The sequence below is a fragment of the Sorex araneus genome, chromosome X (genome assembly GCF_027595985.1).
Source record: "Sorex araneus isolate mSorAra2 chromosome X, mSorAra2.pri, whole genome shotgun sequence".
Lineage (NCBI taxonomy): Eukaryota > Metazoa > Chordata > Mammalia > Eulipotyphla > Soricidae > Sorex > Sorex araneus.
The window spans coordinates 291,322,096-291,338,444 of NC_073313.1; the positions used below are offsets into that span (position 1 = coordinate 291,322,096).

The following is a 16,349-nucleotide window of genomic DNA, read 5'->3' on the forward strand; positions in this document are numbered from 1 at the left end:
TGAGTGCAGAGCCAGGAGTAACCCCTGAGCATTGCTGGTGTGACCCAAAAAGCAAAATAAATAAATAAATATAAAATAAAATAATAAAACATAGAAACTGGAATGATTGTGGGCATTAGTGTGTGGCTTTGAGGTAGACAGCAGCCCTGGAGAATAAAGGACATATGTTAGGGTATTGAGCTCTCTAGATTATTTTTTTCTTTTTGAAATGAGTAGTTGTTCCCCTTCAGAATCATCTACAGAGTCATAAAGTCTTTACCTAAGTTAGGAACTAGGAACTTTTCTCATGTTGGTATTTTAGCATGTCAAATTGAAGTAATGTCTTTAACTTTCAGTTTGAAAATTTTGAACACTGAGAACAGGTTGAAGTCTTCTGAGTTTAGTTTGGTGATTTATCTAGCTTTGAGTTCTGTTTCTGCTAATGGCATTAGTGGTATAGTAGGGAAGAGATCTGATTCTACAGCTGGTTCTGCCACAGTGTGGTGTCTGTTTTTCTAAAAATCTCAGTACTGTTGGGAAGGAGTCAAGATGCAGGGCTTATATGAATTATCCCATAATTTTCATCTTTGGGATGAAATTATGGGATAATATTGAAAAACGGTCAGTAATGCACTTAAAAGATAGGTGCTTAATAAAAGTGGTAGAACAGTATATATGTCAAATGGTTAAAAATACATACAAATAAGTAAATCTGGCAGTTTTTCTTTTATTTCCTCCTTTATTTAAACACCATAGCTTACAAAGTTGTTCATGGTGATTTGTTATAGATAATCAATATTCCAACCCCAATCCCACCACCACTGTCAACTTCCCTCCACCATTGTCACCATTTTCCCCAGACACCCCTCAAGTCTGCCCCCACAGCAGGCCCACTGCAATTTATTTTATGTTGTTGCTACCACTAAATGGCTAAAAGAATGATCAAAAAATTGTTTCCATAGAAGAAAATTTATGAAAATTGTTGTATCTCACCATGGGGACATTAAGTCCGTGTCTGAAGTTTTACTAAGTTATTATTGCAAGTTAAACCTTCGGTGTTCCTGTTTACTTAATCGACATTGGTTGGCTTCTGCGTTACATGCCATCCAGTCTGGTGGGCAAGTACTGGGATGTTGTCGTTGTAGAATTCAGAGATGTCGTGTGGCTTCACTCTCCAGAAAATCCAAAATATTTAACTGGGTAATTAACTGGACAGTTAAATATTTAACTGGGCGTGGCTGGTGGGCAGGTCTTCCGGAAGTATGGGGGGTGTGGGGTGGGGTCGCCCACTGGCAATTTTTCTTGAAAAACCCTGACATTTACATTTGGAAATAGACAGGGGTAGTGATGCCTTTGTGAATACTCAGGATAAAGGCTGTCTGGAATCTGGTTGCAGGTTAAATCCATGGGTGTGAGTAGGCTTATCCTGTAGCTTTCACTTCCTTTCTCCCACTTTGCTGTCCCCAAGCCACCGTTGTCATTGCCTTGGAGAAGAGAGGTTTGGGTTTTCAGTGAGGATGTCATTGATTTTAATTTTTGGAATTTAGGTAAGAATTTCATTATTCCTCTGTGGAACTGAAATCTGATTTATGCAGAAAGGTGTGTTTCTGAAATGAAGCATAGTTTTCTCTCCACTTTAACCATTACTGTAATATTAAATTTACTTTCTGTAAAAGTGGCCAGTCATGTTCTGTAGACAGAGTAAGGGACTGAGCACATAATGCATGTTTCTCTAACCTGTGACTTTCAATGTCCTCAGATCAGGTAAAGTGGCTTTTCCCAAGGGCACCATGTCCCAGACTACAATACAGCCTCAAGCGGTTTGGTTTTAGGTCACGTGCTCTCTGAGAGTCCCTGGAGGGAGAGATGTTGGAGCTGGCAGGGGGTGATCACCTGCCCCAATCATCGAGTCCCCCACAGAGAGCATGACAGCTGTCACAGGCTAGAACGTGAGAGCATTGAAGGGCCTAAGCCAAGCTGTTTGACAGATGCCCAGGGTGCTGTAAGACCCACCTACAGCATTTGTGTTTGGGGTTATCACTCCCCACTCGAGGTTTCAAAGTAACCAAGGGCCACTTTGGCACCCGGTTAATGGCCTGGAACCCTTTGCAAAGTTTGTTACATAACCAGTTTTTTTTCCATATCTTAGCAAACAAGACATTGCCATGAAGTATTAAAAACACGTGAACGGTGTCAAGAAGTGAGAAAAGCAAATACTTCACTTTAACTCATAGTCAGATGCAGTTTACTTATTTGTTGTAGGTCACAGGTGAAAAAAAAAAAAGACTTGTTAAAATCTGTAGAGTAAAGCATCTAGTTTGAACAGAAAGAATTATATACTTGGTCGTTTTAGTCCTAGTTGAAACGCTTGATTTTCTACAATTTTTACCTGTGTTTTTTCCCAAAAGCACTAAATTTTATCCTCAATTACATTACAAGTCTGTGTTCTGGAAGATCTGTTAAAGATTTTTTACCACAGACTCTCTTTAGGCATTAGAATAGTTCTACAAATGGCAAAAGAATGTTTACACAGTTGGCAGGTAAGTCTTTTACACTGTGACATACGATTTCCTGAAATATCCAGAATTAACCAGAAATGTAAAAGTCTTCTAGCCTTCGAAGTAATTTGTGGAATACCTACATTATTCTTTACATGTGTTAAGAAAGATGAATGTTTTTCTTTCTATATGCAATAATACTTCCCATGAAGTCCCAAAATACCAAATAGGCTGAAGGCTGATTCTCACCCCTCTATCCCCTTCATATATATTTTGAAGTTATGTGAAATCATTTCCCAAATCTTTTGGGAAGTAACATTGTTATTATTTTAGTACAGGGATATCTCTAAGTACTTTTAAAACCTATAAAATGTGATGGATAGAATCTAATAGGTGTCAAAAGGATCTGTTGGGTTTTTCAAACTGTTAATTTTTCAGTGAGTTTGCCTAGTAAAAGACTCCCTGCCCCTTCCCCCCATCCCGAGTCCATAAGGGGAAAGAATAGTTATTTTGGAGTGCCTCAAGGGCTCTTAGAAGACCTTTCCTGGAGCTGGAGCGATAGCACATCGGGTAGGGCATTTGCTTTGCACTCGGCTGACCCAGGTTCGATTCCCAGCATCCCTTGGTCCCCTGAGCACCACCAGGGGTAACTCCTGAGTGCAGAGCCAGGAGAAGTAACCCCTGTGCATTGCTGGTGCATTGCTGGTGTGACACTTCTCCCACCCCCCCCAAAAAAAGACCCTTCCTATTTACTTTTCTTTTTTACCAACCAAGATTTTCTTCCCTAGAATTTTGATTTCTGGGAAACTTAGTCTCACAAAATGTTTAACACAGATTGTCATAAAACAATGTTCATTTCTCCATATAAGCACAATAGCAAAGACCTTAAAACCCTAAATAAAAAGCTTAGTTTTCTTAAAGCCAAGACTAGGTTTGCTTAAAGACCCAGTGGAAAAACAGATATGCAATAAAGTTGTTTTACTGTTTTACTAGGCAACCCCACTGAAAAATTAAGTTTGAAAAAGCTGATAGATCCTTTTGACACCATTAGATTCTATCCATCACGCTTTATAGGTTTTAAGAGTGCTCTGTGACATCCCTGTACTAAAATTAAAACAATGTCATTTCCCAAGAGATTTGGGAAACGGTTTCACATACCTTCAAAATAGCCACTTACAGCTTCTGCGATGTCAGGGTGGAATCTTAATTCGGTCCTGAAATGACCTCGCCTGAAGAAATCCGCTATTTACTCTCAATTTAAGTAGCACTGTAGCACTGTCATCCTGTAGTTCTTTGATTTGCTTGAGTTGGCACCAGTAACGTCTCCATTGTGAGACTTGTTACTGTTTTTGGCTTATCGAAAACGCCATGGGTAGCTTGCTAGGCTCTGCTGTGCAGGCAGGATACTCTCGGTAGCTTGCCGGGCTCTCCTAGAGGGACGGAGGACTTGAACCTGGGTGGGCAGCATGCTAGGCAAACGCTCTACCCACTGTGCTATTTTCCAGTCCTCAATTTAAGTAACTATAAGAATCTAAGTTACCAAAAATCTCCACTAATTTTGACTAAACACAGGTCGGATAGAAATTTTGTACCGAATTATAAGACTCTAGGCACTTGTGTGTTTCTCATTCAGCCACAAGCGTTTCCAGCCAGTTTCATTAACTGGGCCAGATGCTCGAACAGCTCTGTGTAGGAGCGAACCAAAAGTAAGAAGAGCAAACACCTCTAGACACCAAAGGAACCCTTAGTTCTCATTAAAATTCAGCTGCTCGTGAAAGGAAATATTTGAAGTGCCAATGTTTGGATTTCATTTCAGTAGTTCTGTACCTCTGCTTCAAGATGCTTCTCCTTACTCATGCTGAAATTGTACCTTCGTTTATAAGATAAGCAGCCAGACTCCTAATCAAACATGACATGCAGGGTCAACCCTACAGCTGCTGTTTTAGAAAAAGGTCTTACTCTCAGTATCAACCCATTTCACTTTTTTCCCAATCCTCAAAAGTGTTTGTGGCTGCTTCATGAAAGTGGCCGTGCTCTCTGTTCTTTCTCCTTGGGTGTGTAGCAGAGGGTAGGCCCTGCTGCTAGAGGCCTCCAGGAAGGGGTGAGAATGATCTACTCCCTGGTCTTGAACTTGGGAGGCCCTGAATTAGGGTGTTTGGCGGATGGGCGAGTGTCTGGCTTCTTCGGGATAGGGGATCTAATGGCAACATGGTACTTCAAGTCTCAGATTTAGTAGGACCTGAAAATAACGGCACGTTACATGAGCAAAGCGTGTGCTCCTGATCAAATGGAACGATAGCGCAGGGCCCCTGTGGGCATTCTTGGCTTGGGTGGTCAGGAGACAGCAGCAGCCCCTCTGATTGAGTGCTCTTTGTTTAATTACTGGGAAGGAGAATGGGATTACTAGGATTTAATTAATCTAACCATCCGGAATGAGATGAAGCTTGGGAAATAATCATCATTATGAGTCTTCTATGTTCCATGACTCATTTTATTTCCTATTGATGATTATAATCAAATTTTCTTAATGATAAATAATGTCGTCAGGAGCATCCTTGTGCCATTTAATTTTGTATATTTCTGTACTGGTTTCTGTGGCCTACCTGGAGTAGAATTCCCACCTCAAAGGAATGTGATGGATGCTTTGTTCTTAAAATTCTAATTTGAAGAATATATGAACACTTCTACATCTACCTACCTTTCTTTCGCCCCTCCCCTCCTCTTTATATATTTATCAATAGAGTTTATTCTGCTTTGCCCATGGGGCTATGTTGCAGCAGCTTCATCTGATTTCCTTTAGGATGTATAGGTCTGGTTTTAAAAAAAGATTAACTTTTGATTTGTGGAACCAGCATTTATTAGCTCTCTGCTGAACATTGCTAATTAAATTGCAGAGAATGTATTTCCTTTACCTTGCCTTCGTACCTCCATTCTTCCTTCTGCTTATTACAGAAAAGTCAGTAGAAAAATCACATCTAGTCCTCAACATACCCCTCCAGGATAGGAAAGACTGGAGTCGATTTAGCTGGGAAGATGACCTCCTTGTTTCATCTACTGCAGCCTGCCCAGGTGAAATGTAAGATGGGAAGGAATCACTTGTCAATGCTAAAAATACAATTGAAGAAAAAAGACCAAAGACAAGAATCCAGCCTGGAAGAAAACAGTACTCAGGAACAAAAACCAGCCAGCCCCGCAGCTTCAAGGCCTCAGCCCCTGGAGCTTCACCAAATAGACCGGCTGCCAGTAGGACATGGTCGTAGCCCTGGGTGTGGACTCCAGAGCCCTTGGCTGGCAGGGCGAAGACACATCTGTGCCTGAGGAAGAGTCAGGAGCAAAGCAAGGCCCTGGCTGCCTTGGCAGAGGTCATGGACAAGAGGGCGGACCTCCCTGTGAATAAATGAAATCTTTCCAAAAAATATAGAGACGAGCTCAATGAAACCAGAGCTCAGACATGAGGTAACAAAACAAGATGAGGTAGATGAGGTGGAGGAGGTTGCAGGGCAAAGGAAAACTTGACTCTGCAAATCCAAACTACACTGTCAGAATCGATAAATCAGAAACTCAGACCAGTCACAAAAGCAAGTTCTTTTTTGGGGGGGAGGGGGGTGATTCACAGGGGTTACTCCTGGCTCTGTACTCAGGAATTACCCCTGGTGGTGCTGAGGGACCATATAGCATGCTGGGAATCGAACCTGGGTCAGCCGCGTGTAAGGCGAATGCCCTACCCGCTGTGGTATCGATCCAGCCCCCCCACCCCCCCCGGAAAGCAAGTTCTTGAGTGGGCAAAATGAATGAGGGAAGGAGAAGAAGCTGAGAAGAAAGAAATGATTAGAAAAGAGATGATAAAGGAAAAAAACAGAAAGGACATTTAACTTAAGACCAGTTAGTGCCCTGAAAATACAAAGCAAAGAATAATTCTAAGATAGGTGGAAGACAACTTCCCCAAAGAATTCAATTTGTGTGTTATGGTTGCTTCTTCATGATATCAAAAAAAATTCCTGGATTGGGGCTACAGAACAGAATGCTAATGGTATAATAATAATGATGATAATATAATAATAATGATAATAATAACAATAGAATTAGTCAAAGTTAAACAGTGGGGGAAGTGAAGATGGAAAAACCAAAATTGAACCTCCTGAGCCATTCACTCTGGCTAGCCCCTGGTCCCAGGCCTCCCTGGTCTTCAGGAAATAAGGGTGAAATAAAAGATAAAGTACTAAACAGTGTCTTCACTCTATCTCTAGTCTGTTTTTCTTCCTGTATAGCCCTGGATACTGTAGCCAGGCTTATGCCATCTCTGCAGAATGCCGCATTATTTTCTGCCGGGAATAGTAATACCATCCCCAAAGTTGCAAGCACCATATTTGGGGCTCCTGTAAAAGACCTGCTTCCTCCCCAGCCGCTGGTGCAGGTAAGCTCAGTGTGAACTTACGCTGTTTATGCACAGTTAAAATGTTATTGTTTTAAAAGTTAAGATATAACTGCATACTGTAAAATGCACCCATTTGAAGTGAGCAACTAGTTGGTTATTACTGAATACAGCCATCATGTCTGATTTAAAAATATCTCATCACTCTCCAAAAGAAATTGTGGCTGTTAGCAACCATCCTCCAACCCCACTTCCTCCTCCTATCTCCCCACTGCCCACACACACTGCCCACCCATGCCCACACGAACAGCTGCATCTTCCGCCTCTGTAGACGTGCCTGTTCTAGTATGTCCTGCAAATGTTGAACTTTAAAAGGGAGTAAGAAATCAAGAATCACTGGACATTTTATGACTACCTCTAAAATGAAATTACAAAGTGAAAATAACAGACTCAATAGAAACAAAGAACTGAAACACCAAAGATAGTTTAAAAAAAATTGAGCCCACAAAAAGCATTATTACACTTGTAAAAACCAAACAAGAGGCAATCAAAGGACTATGCAGAGAATAAGCTTATGGCATTTAAAAATATAACAGGAAAAATTTCAACAGAGTGGAGACAAAGCTATAAAGATCTCCCAAACAAAATGTTAAAATCAGAGGATTAATTCCAACTAAAAATATTCCACCAGAAAATGTAGATTTTTAAAATAAGATTTCAGGAACGAGAGATCCAAAGTTCTGGATTAAGAAGATCCATACATTTCCAGCAAAATGGATGAAAAATAACTCACTCCAAGATAACATTATTTTTGAATTTGGAACCACGAGGAACCAAGAGGAAAGAAGTGGTCCCAGAGATCCCAAGGCAGCTGGGAGGGCACATTGCCTACAGAAGACTTAGAGCCAGCGTGAGGAATCAGAAAACAGTGGAGATCTGAGGCAAAGTGATTTCCACTAATTAATAGCAAAGTAATTTTCAGTCTTAACGTTTCTCTGGGCTGGGAATGTAGCTTAGCAGTATAGCACCTGCTTTGCATGTGAGAGGCTCTGGGTTTGATCCCTGATGCTGCAGGAGGAAAATAAGGGTCTATAAAATCTTTTCTCCATGTACCATTTCTTAGGGATTTATTGAATAATTATTTTTTTAATGTCAGGATGGGGGTGGGGGATAGAAAGAGGAAGATTGGTGGTGAAGGATGCTTTATTGTACAAATCTTCCATTGTAGAAAGAATGAATTCATTTTGAAAAATTCATATGTAATGTATGTTTAAAATGTGAGGCATCTATAAGAAGCAGGGAAAGAAGGTGAAAGTTTCTGTTTCTGGAGCAGAAATCAGTGATCCAGGGAGGGATTTTCTGTAGTAACAGTGCTGGTGATGATGGTGGCAGTAGCAGCAGTAGTAGTTGTTTAAAACCTTTTGGCTTTAAGGTCTTTATAAATATTATTTTGACACATATAAGTTTATGTTATGGTTAACAAAATTAGTTTTTATTTTTTTTTCTCAAAATTTTATTTTATTATAGCTCCGTGCATTACAAGCTTATTCATAGTTGGGTTTTTGAGACAAAAGGAGGGAAGTTGACACTGGTGGTCAACTTGATTGTTGATACATCTGTATTTTTAAACAAAACTTTTAATCAAAAAAATTTTTTTAAAGACACAATTGAGGATTATTCAGCAGTAGGCCTTACATGTGTGAGGCTCTGGATTTATTTCCTGCACTGAAAAAAATGAATAAGCCACAGAGTTTTTCTGTTTTGGGTTCTTTTTTATTTTGGGCCACACCAGCAGTGCTCAAGGCTTACTCCTGGCAGTGAGCGCAGGGATCACTCCTGGTGGGGCTCGGGAGAGCATATGGGTGCCGGGGATCGAACCTGGATGGGTCGTGTGCAAAACAAACACCCTGCCCGCTGGACTGTCGCTCAGGCCTCAGAGAGCTTTTCTGGTCTTAAACTAGATCTTGGTTCATTTTCTTTTTCTTGAATTTGTTGTATGTAAGATCATAAGCACTCTGTATACAGCACACAACATAGAGGAGAACCTTTTGGATGCTTTCACCTTTCATTTTGACATATATCAGATGGTCACAAAGGTGCTTTGTGTAAAAAAGGTGTGACCATGCCTCTGAGTCCCCGGGACTTGGGACGAAGAGGGTAAATAAAATACATACATTTGTGTTATTGGAACATGACTCAGTCATAGTGCAGCCTTGACTTATAATCTTCCGTCATTCTTTTACTTTGACTTTCTCGGTATGCTCTTTATTTTTAAATTACTGGTAATTTTTATTGCGGTTCCCATGGGTTTGAGTATTATCCTTGGATTCTCAGAACCCTGCACCATCCCCCCCATCACTCAGGTGTCAGTACCCCTCTGCTGCTCTGCACTCAGCTTTCTACACTGAAAGGATCCATAAGCTCCCTTCCTGTGTCTGTTGGGTCCCCACTCCTCCCCTACATCCCAGGATCCCTTCTCTCCCTATCTTGCACTTTGCAGCGTCAGTTCACAGCTCACTGACAGTATCTCACTTCTTGTTGGGACTGTCTGTTCCTTTGCCTTGTTTCTTTATACTATGCATAATGAGCGAGAAGATCTGGCATTTCTGTTTCCTTCTGATTCATTTCACTTAGCATGACATCCTTGAATCCCATCCAAGATACAGTGAACTGCAATATTTTATCTCTTCTCATAGCTGAATAGTACTCCAGTGTTGTATCACTTATCATCCTGTTGCTCATCGATTTGCTTGAGTGGGTGCCAGTAATGTCTTCATTTGTCCCTGTCGCGTGCTAGTATAGCCCAATAGCATCTGCTCGCTCCAGGAATCACAAAGAGCCTCAAACCATTCATTCATCTTGATGAAGAAGTCTGACCATCTCGTAAGTGGGCAGTCAGGCATTCTTTTGGTATCTGGTGGAATCCAGTCAGTAACAGCTCTAGTCCAGCGGTTGTCTCCAAATCGCATTACGTGTCCGGCCTGATTTTTGACGCCTTGGCAAACGAGACAGCGTCCCAGATTCTCAATTGTTCATGGAGGTTGGAACTCTGGATTCCTTCCTCACTTGAGTGAAATGTGATATTCCAAGCAAGCTCTTTCAATTCCTCTTTGGGATACCCGAAGAGCGTTCTCATCCTGTTTCCGTAGGGCCTAGGTCTCTGAGGCGTAGGTGGAGTCGAAAAGATGTGCCCGGAGCCGGAGGTTCTTCATTCTCCAGTGTTGTATATAAACATTATTTCTTTTTTTCAAAATTGAGTAATTTTTCATTGCAAAGCCTCAATTATAATAAATAGGAAAACACTTTGAAAGTATGCTTGAGGAGTGAAAAATTTGGTAGGAGAGATATATTATCAATGATATCATGTTATCAAATGATAGGAGTATACTTCCTCCCATTTAAACTTAATAGCACAGCGGGTAGAGCATTTGCCTTGCATGCAGCCAACCTGGGTTTGATTCCTCCGTCCCTCTTGGAGAGCCCAGCAAGCTACCGAGAGTATCCCGCCCACACGGCAGAACCTGGCAAGCTACCTGTGGTATATTCAGTATGCCAAAAACAGTAACAACAAGTCTCACAATGGAGGCATTACTGGTGCTCACCTGAGCAAATCGATGAACAACAGGATGACAGTGCTACAGTGCTACAATATTTAGTATGTCTGAGCTTTAATATGTCTACTTTTCAGCTATTTAACATTTTGTAAACAAGTGCTTTAGCATTCTGTAAACAATTTTTAAAAATACATAGTCTGTGAATAGGAACACACATTTTCCTCAGGGTCCAGTCTTGCATTATGGTGAGCAAGGTCAAATCTTATGGAAGCATCAAAGAAATTCAAATGCTCCTTCCCTTGAGTCCACTAAGTGCCACCTGGGGAGGTTTATCATTCTTGAAACTTGAGTGATGCTGGCCAGAGGTATCCACCGTCTCAGCAACAGCCTGAGGATGTGTGACACAAGCAAGCCACGATTTTCCACAGCTTCTCAGATTCTTTTCCCCGCCCTTTATTTAAACACCATGCTTTACAGAATTCATAATGCAGTTGTTTCGGGTATTCAGTGTTCCAACACCAATCCCACCACCTTGTGTGATTCCCCTCTGTCCTCAGTTCCGCTCCCTCCCCCTGAGTCTGCCCCCTTTTCAGGCACAAAATAATTTATTTCATATTGTTTGTACAACAACATAGTTAATGGAATTATAAAAAACATACTTCAGTAAAAGAAAAATGTGTGGAAATTCTTGTATCTCACCAGAGGCTCATTAAAGTCTGAACATTCACTAAGCTGTTTGTTGCTAGTTGAGCCTTCTCTGTCATTGTTACTGTGCTTAGTTGCCCCTGATGACATTTTCCCACCTGAGGTGGTGTGTTCCTACTGGGGTGTCAGGATCACAGAATTCGGAGGTGTTGCAAGGACACGTATGCATGTGCGCTCCAGGAATTCCAACATCTGTAAAACTGGGCCTATGCGTTTCTGTGACTTGGGTTGGCTTGCATCTCTTCAAGAGTAGCGGTGAAACTGTGGAAATGAGCTTGGAGGTAAAACTGTGGAGGTGAAGCTGTTTCTCACATGAATGGGGCTGTCAGCAGTAAGGGTGTCAGAGGAGACTGTCTGCCCCTACACTGAGAACTCCCGAGAGTTCTCAGCCCTAAAACTGGTGTACTTGGAATTTGTCTTCATCTTGGCGTCTCTGTGGTAATTACTTGTGAAGCACTGAAGTTGCGCTGTCAGTGTGGTTTATGTGGTGGCAACTGTGGGGTGTGGGTGTGGCTGATGGAGCATCAGCAGGGCAGGGACTTGGCCTGTCCGCCTCCTGAGAACACCCCGGAGTTTTCTTAGCTTGTCAGATTCGTAAACCATCATTTCTTTACTCAACTGTTGTTGGGCACTTGGTTACTTCCTGATCTTAGGTATTAAATAAGTATTGCGTCAGTAAACATAGATATACATAGATCTTGCAAATTATGATTTTAGTGCTCTTGGGATCCCTGGGTATTAAGGAAGTTCTGTTCTTAATTTTTTTTTTAAGTCTCTATACCATTTTCCATTAAGGCTGAACCAAACACAGTCTTCACCGACAGTGAATCTGAATTCCTTTTCCATCACGTCCCTGCTAGCTTTGATGATCTCTGCACTCTTTGATATAGATGATTCTCACCAGTGGGAAGTGATCAGTCAGTGTGAAATTACCTGACTTGCCTTTCTCTGATACTCAGTCACGATAAGCACTTTCTCAAACATTGTTTGGCCGTATGTATGTCTTCTTTGAGGGAGTGTTCTGTTCAACAGTGATAAAGAAATCAAGCAATCACTATTCACAGGTGACATGAGATTGGATATAGTAAACCCTAAAGACTTCAAAAACTCCTAGGAACAGTAAACATACAGCACAGTATCAGGCTGTAAAATAAATGTACAGAAATCTGTGACATTCTTAGAGGTAAGCAATGTAGAAAAGTTTTTTCTTTCCTACATTAAAAACAGTCCCATTTACAAAAAAGAACAAAAACAAAAAGTCCCATTTACAGTCATGTCAAAAAAACCTACAAGGATCTAGGAATCATCTTTACAATAGAGATGAAAGAACGGTTTAGTGAAAACTGAACTGTAAATTACCACTGAAGGAACTGAAAGAAGACACAACGAAATGGAAGGCATTCCTTGTCCATGGATTAGAAGACTTAATATTGTTAAAATGGCCACCCTAATCAAAGAGATTTGTAGATTTAACACAACCCCCATCAAAATTCTCAATGGCATTGTTCAAGGACATCTAAACAAAATACTTGAATCATAAAATTCCCAGAATAGCTAAAGCAATTCTGAGAAAAGGGAAGATGCATTTTTCTGGCTTTCAGCTATATTATAAAGCTGCAGTAATCAAACCCACATGGTACTAGCATGAAGACAGACTCTTAGGAAAGTTGAATAGAATTAAGAGTTCAGGAGTAAACCCTTAGATAAATGAATAGTTAATCTACAGAATAGAGCCGGATGACATAAAGTTGGGCTAGGAAAACCTCTTTAATAAATGATGCTGGGAAAAATGGTTAGCCTTGTACAAAAAAAAAAAAGAATCACATCTTACATGAAGATATATAAGATTAGATGGATTAAAGAGTCAACATCAGACCCCTATATCTATGAAATATCACTGTATCACTTTGATCCTGTTGTGCATCGATTTGCTCTAGTGGGCACCACTAACGTCTCCATTGTGAGACTTGTTACTGTTTTTGGAATATCGAATACACCACGGGTAGTTTGCCAGACTCTGCCGTGCGGACGAGATACTCTCGGTAGCTTGCCGGGCTCTCCGAGAGGGGCAGAGGAATCGAACCTGAGTCGGCCGTGTGAAAGGCAAAGGCCCTACTCGCTGTGCTATAGCTCCAGCCCTTGGGTAAGACGTTTGCCTTGCACCCCGACTGACCTGGGTTTGATTCCCAGCATCCCATATGGTTCCTTGAGCACCGCCAGGGGTAATTCCTGAATGCATGAGCCAGGAGGAACCCCTGAGCATCACTGAGTGTGACCCCCCCCAAAAAAAAAGACAGCTACATTGGCAAATAAAAAAAAGCAATAATAAAAGGAACTATATCGAGCTAAAAAATCTTGAGGTCTGCAAAGTAATGATGGCTGAAGTCAAGACATCCAACTGAATGGGGGAAAATAGTCACAACATACATCGACAGAGGACTAATATCTAACTATATAGTTTGACTTTTAAGACTGAATATTTTCACCCTAAATCAACCATGATGAGATACCACTTCAGACTTACAAATGATATGCACAATAATATGTTAACAGGGCTGTGGGAAAACTAGAATCCTCATTTGCTGGGAATGTAAAAGGATTCAGTTGCTTTGGAAAATAGATTGGCAATTCTTCAAAAGGTTAAGCACATTACTGCCATATGACCATACCCAAGATAAAGAGAACATACGTCCACACAAAACTTGTACACAAATGATTATGGAATAACCATGCATAATGATCCAAAAGTTGAAACAGCTCACATGCCTATTAACTGATGGATGGAAAAGACAAAAATCTGGTATGCTTAAATAGTCAAATAGAATTTGGCAACATAAAGCTACCAAATGAGTGAACCTTGAAGGCATTATGCTGAGAGGAAGAATCCAAACAAGAGATCACATATTATATGCTTCATATGTATGACATGGAGAAAACACAAATTTGTAGAAGCCAAAAGTAGGTGAGTGATTGCTTGGGAGTGGGGGTTGGGGGATGACTGCTATGGCTTGCATTTAGGCTTGGCAGTGGCACGACTCTAAATACACTAACAATGTTGAGTCGGTGCGCTTTAAATAAATGGCTTGGCTGGGAAAGGATTGTTGAAGGGAAAGTTTTTACTGAACTTAAACTGTTGCCTTTTCAAAATCTTAACTCTCAATATTTTTCCAACATTAGTTTTACTTACATTCTTTTATTCTACATATGTGGCTCCTCAGTTTTTAAGATCAAATGCTACCTGTTCTTCCAAATCAAGTTGATCTTCTTCCATAAAATGGAAAAAGGAAAGTTTTACTGGGAGAAAGTAAAAAAAGATGTTGTCTCTAGGCACATTATCTTATTTATTGCAACGTAGAGGAATTGTTTGTTAAGTGAATGCTAAACAGTATTTGTCAGCCAGATAAAATAAAAATTATCATATGAAGCCCTTTAAATTGTATGTATAGTATAGTTCTTTTTACTATACTATACATAGTATAGTATATACAGTTTCTCTCTCTATCTCTCTGACTCTATCTCTCTGTCTGTCTCTCTGTCTGACTCCCTGTCTCTGTTTCTCTCTCTTCTTTGGGGCATTATGGTTTGCAAAACAGATACTGAAAAGTTATCGTGTATATCCCTTTTCCTACTCTCAGCACTCAGTTCTTATCCAGAGTGATCATTCCCAACTATTATTGTCATAGTGGTCTTGTCTCTATTCTAACTCCCGGCCTCCTCCCTTGCCCTCCCCCCACCACGCCACCACTTGTGGCAAGATCCCAATCATGGATCAGTTCTCCTGCTCCCTGTTTTTCTGTCCTTGGATATTAGTCTCATACCATGTTTTTTTTAATAGCCCACAAAATGAGTATAGTCACTCTCTGTCTGTCCCTCTCCTCACTCATTTCACTCAGCATGATACTCTCCATGTCCATCCATTTATAAGCAGATTTCATGACTTCATTTTTCCTAACAGCGGCATAGTAGCAGTTTAGATACACAATTGTTTAAATGTTTGTTTAGATACACCATAGTTTCTTTATCCAGTCATCTGTTCTTGTACACTCAGGTTTATTTTCAGATTCTGGCTATGGTGAACAGTGCTGCAATGAACATAGGAATGCAGATGGTGTTTCTGCTCTGTGTTTTGGGTTCCCCAGGGCATATCCTAGAAGTGGTATTGCTAGGTCAAATGGGAGCTCAACTTCTAGTTTTTTGAGGAAAGACCATGTTGTTTTCCAAAAAGTCTGGACCAGTCCCCATTCCCACCAACAATGAATGAGAGTCCCTTTCTTCTCTTATCTGCGACAGCACTGGTTGTTCTTGTTCTTTTGGATGTGTGCCAGTCTCTGTGGTGTGAGATGATATCTCATTGTTGTTTTGATTTGAATCTCCCTGTTGATTAGTGATGTAGGACATTTTTTTCATGTCCCTTTTGGCCATTTGAATTTCTTCTTTGAAGAAGTTTCTGTTCATTTCTTCATCCCCATTTTTGATGGGGCTAGATGTTTTTTCTTGTAAAGTTCTACCAGTGCCTTATACAGCTTTGATACCAGCCCCTTATCAGATGGGTACTGGGTGGGCTGCCTTTGAATCTTGGTCACCATTTCTTTTGAGGTGCAAAACTTCTTAACTTAATGTTGCCCTATTTGTTTATTGAAACACCACTGACCAAACAAGATGAATATAGTACAGTTCTTTATGTAAAACAAGCAAGCAAACAAACAAACAAAAAATCCTGCTGGATCTCTGTAGCAGACAAGTGACCCAGCACCACAATTAATCTCCAAAAGAACGTAATTCCACCAGATCTTCCCAGGGTGATAACTCTGGGACCTTCTCATGGTGGGAAGATTCCCCTTCTGCCTGAAGGCACCACATCGACACCCAGCACCCTCCAGCATATAAATCACCCCGCTCTACAATTGAACCCCGTCAAACTGCTGAATACCAAATCATCCCAGCTCCATAGTGCCTGGACCTCACAGCTGCATATGCCACTGCACAATACCTCTGAAATTCATAGTTCTGTCAGCCCAATAGGATCACAGCATATCTGATAGGAAAGTTGCATTTGAGACCACCGGACTCAGAGTGAAAACAATAACAGAGAAGGCTCAACTCACACCAACCAGCCCAGTTAATCTTTAGAAAATGACTTCAGTATTGTGAGACATAACAATGATCAAAATTGACTTATTGATCTAAGTTTTGTTATATGAAGTACATTTATTTGTGCCTGCTAAGAGGGCAGGCTAGGGC

General features: G+C 40.8%; 1 protein-coding gene across 3 annotated transcripts in view; it reads left to right on the forward strand.

Annotated features, from left to right (window-relative positions):
* PIGF (phosphatidylinositol glycan anchor biosynthesis class F) overlaps nucleotides 1-16,349 on the forward strand; it is a 34,875-nt gene that overhangs the window by 5,264 nt on the left and 13,262 nt on the right. The gene's annotated exons all lie outside the window — the stretch shown is intronic.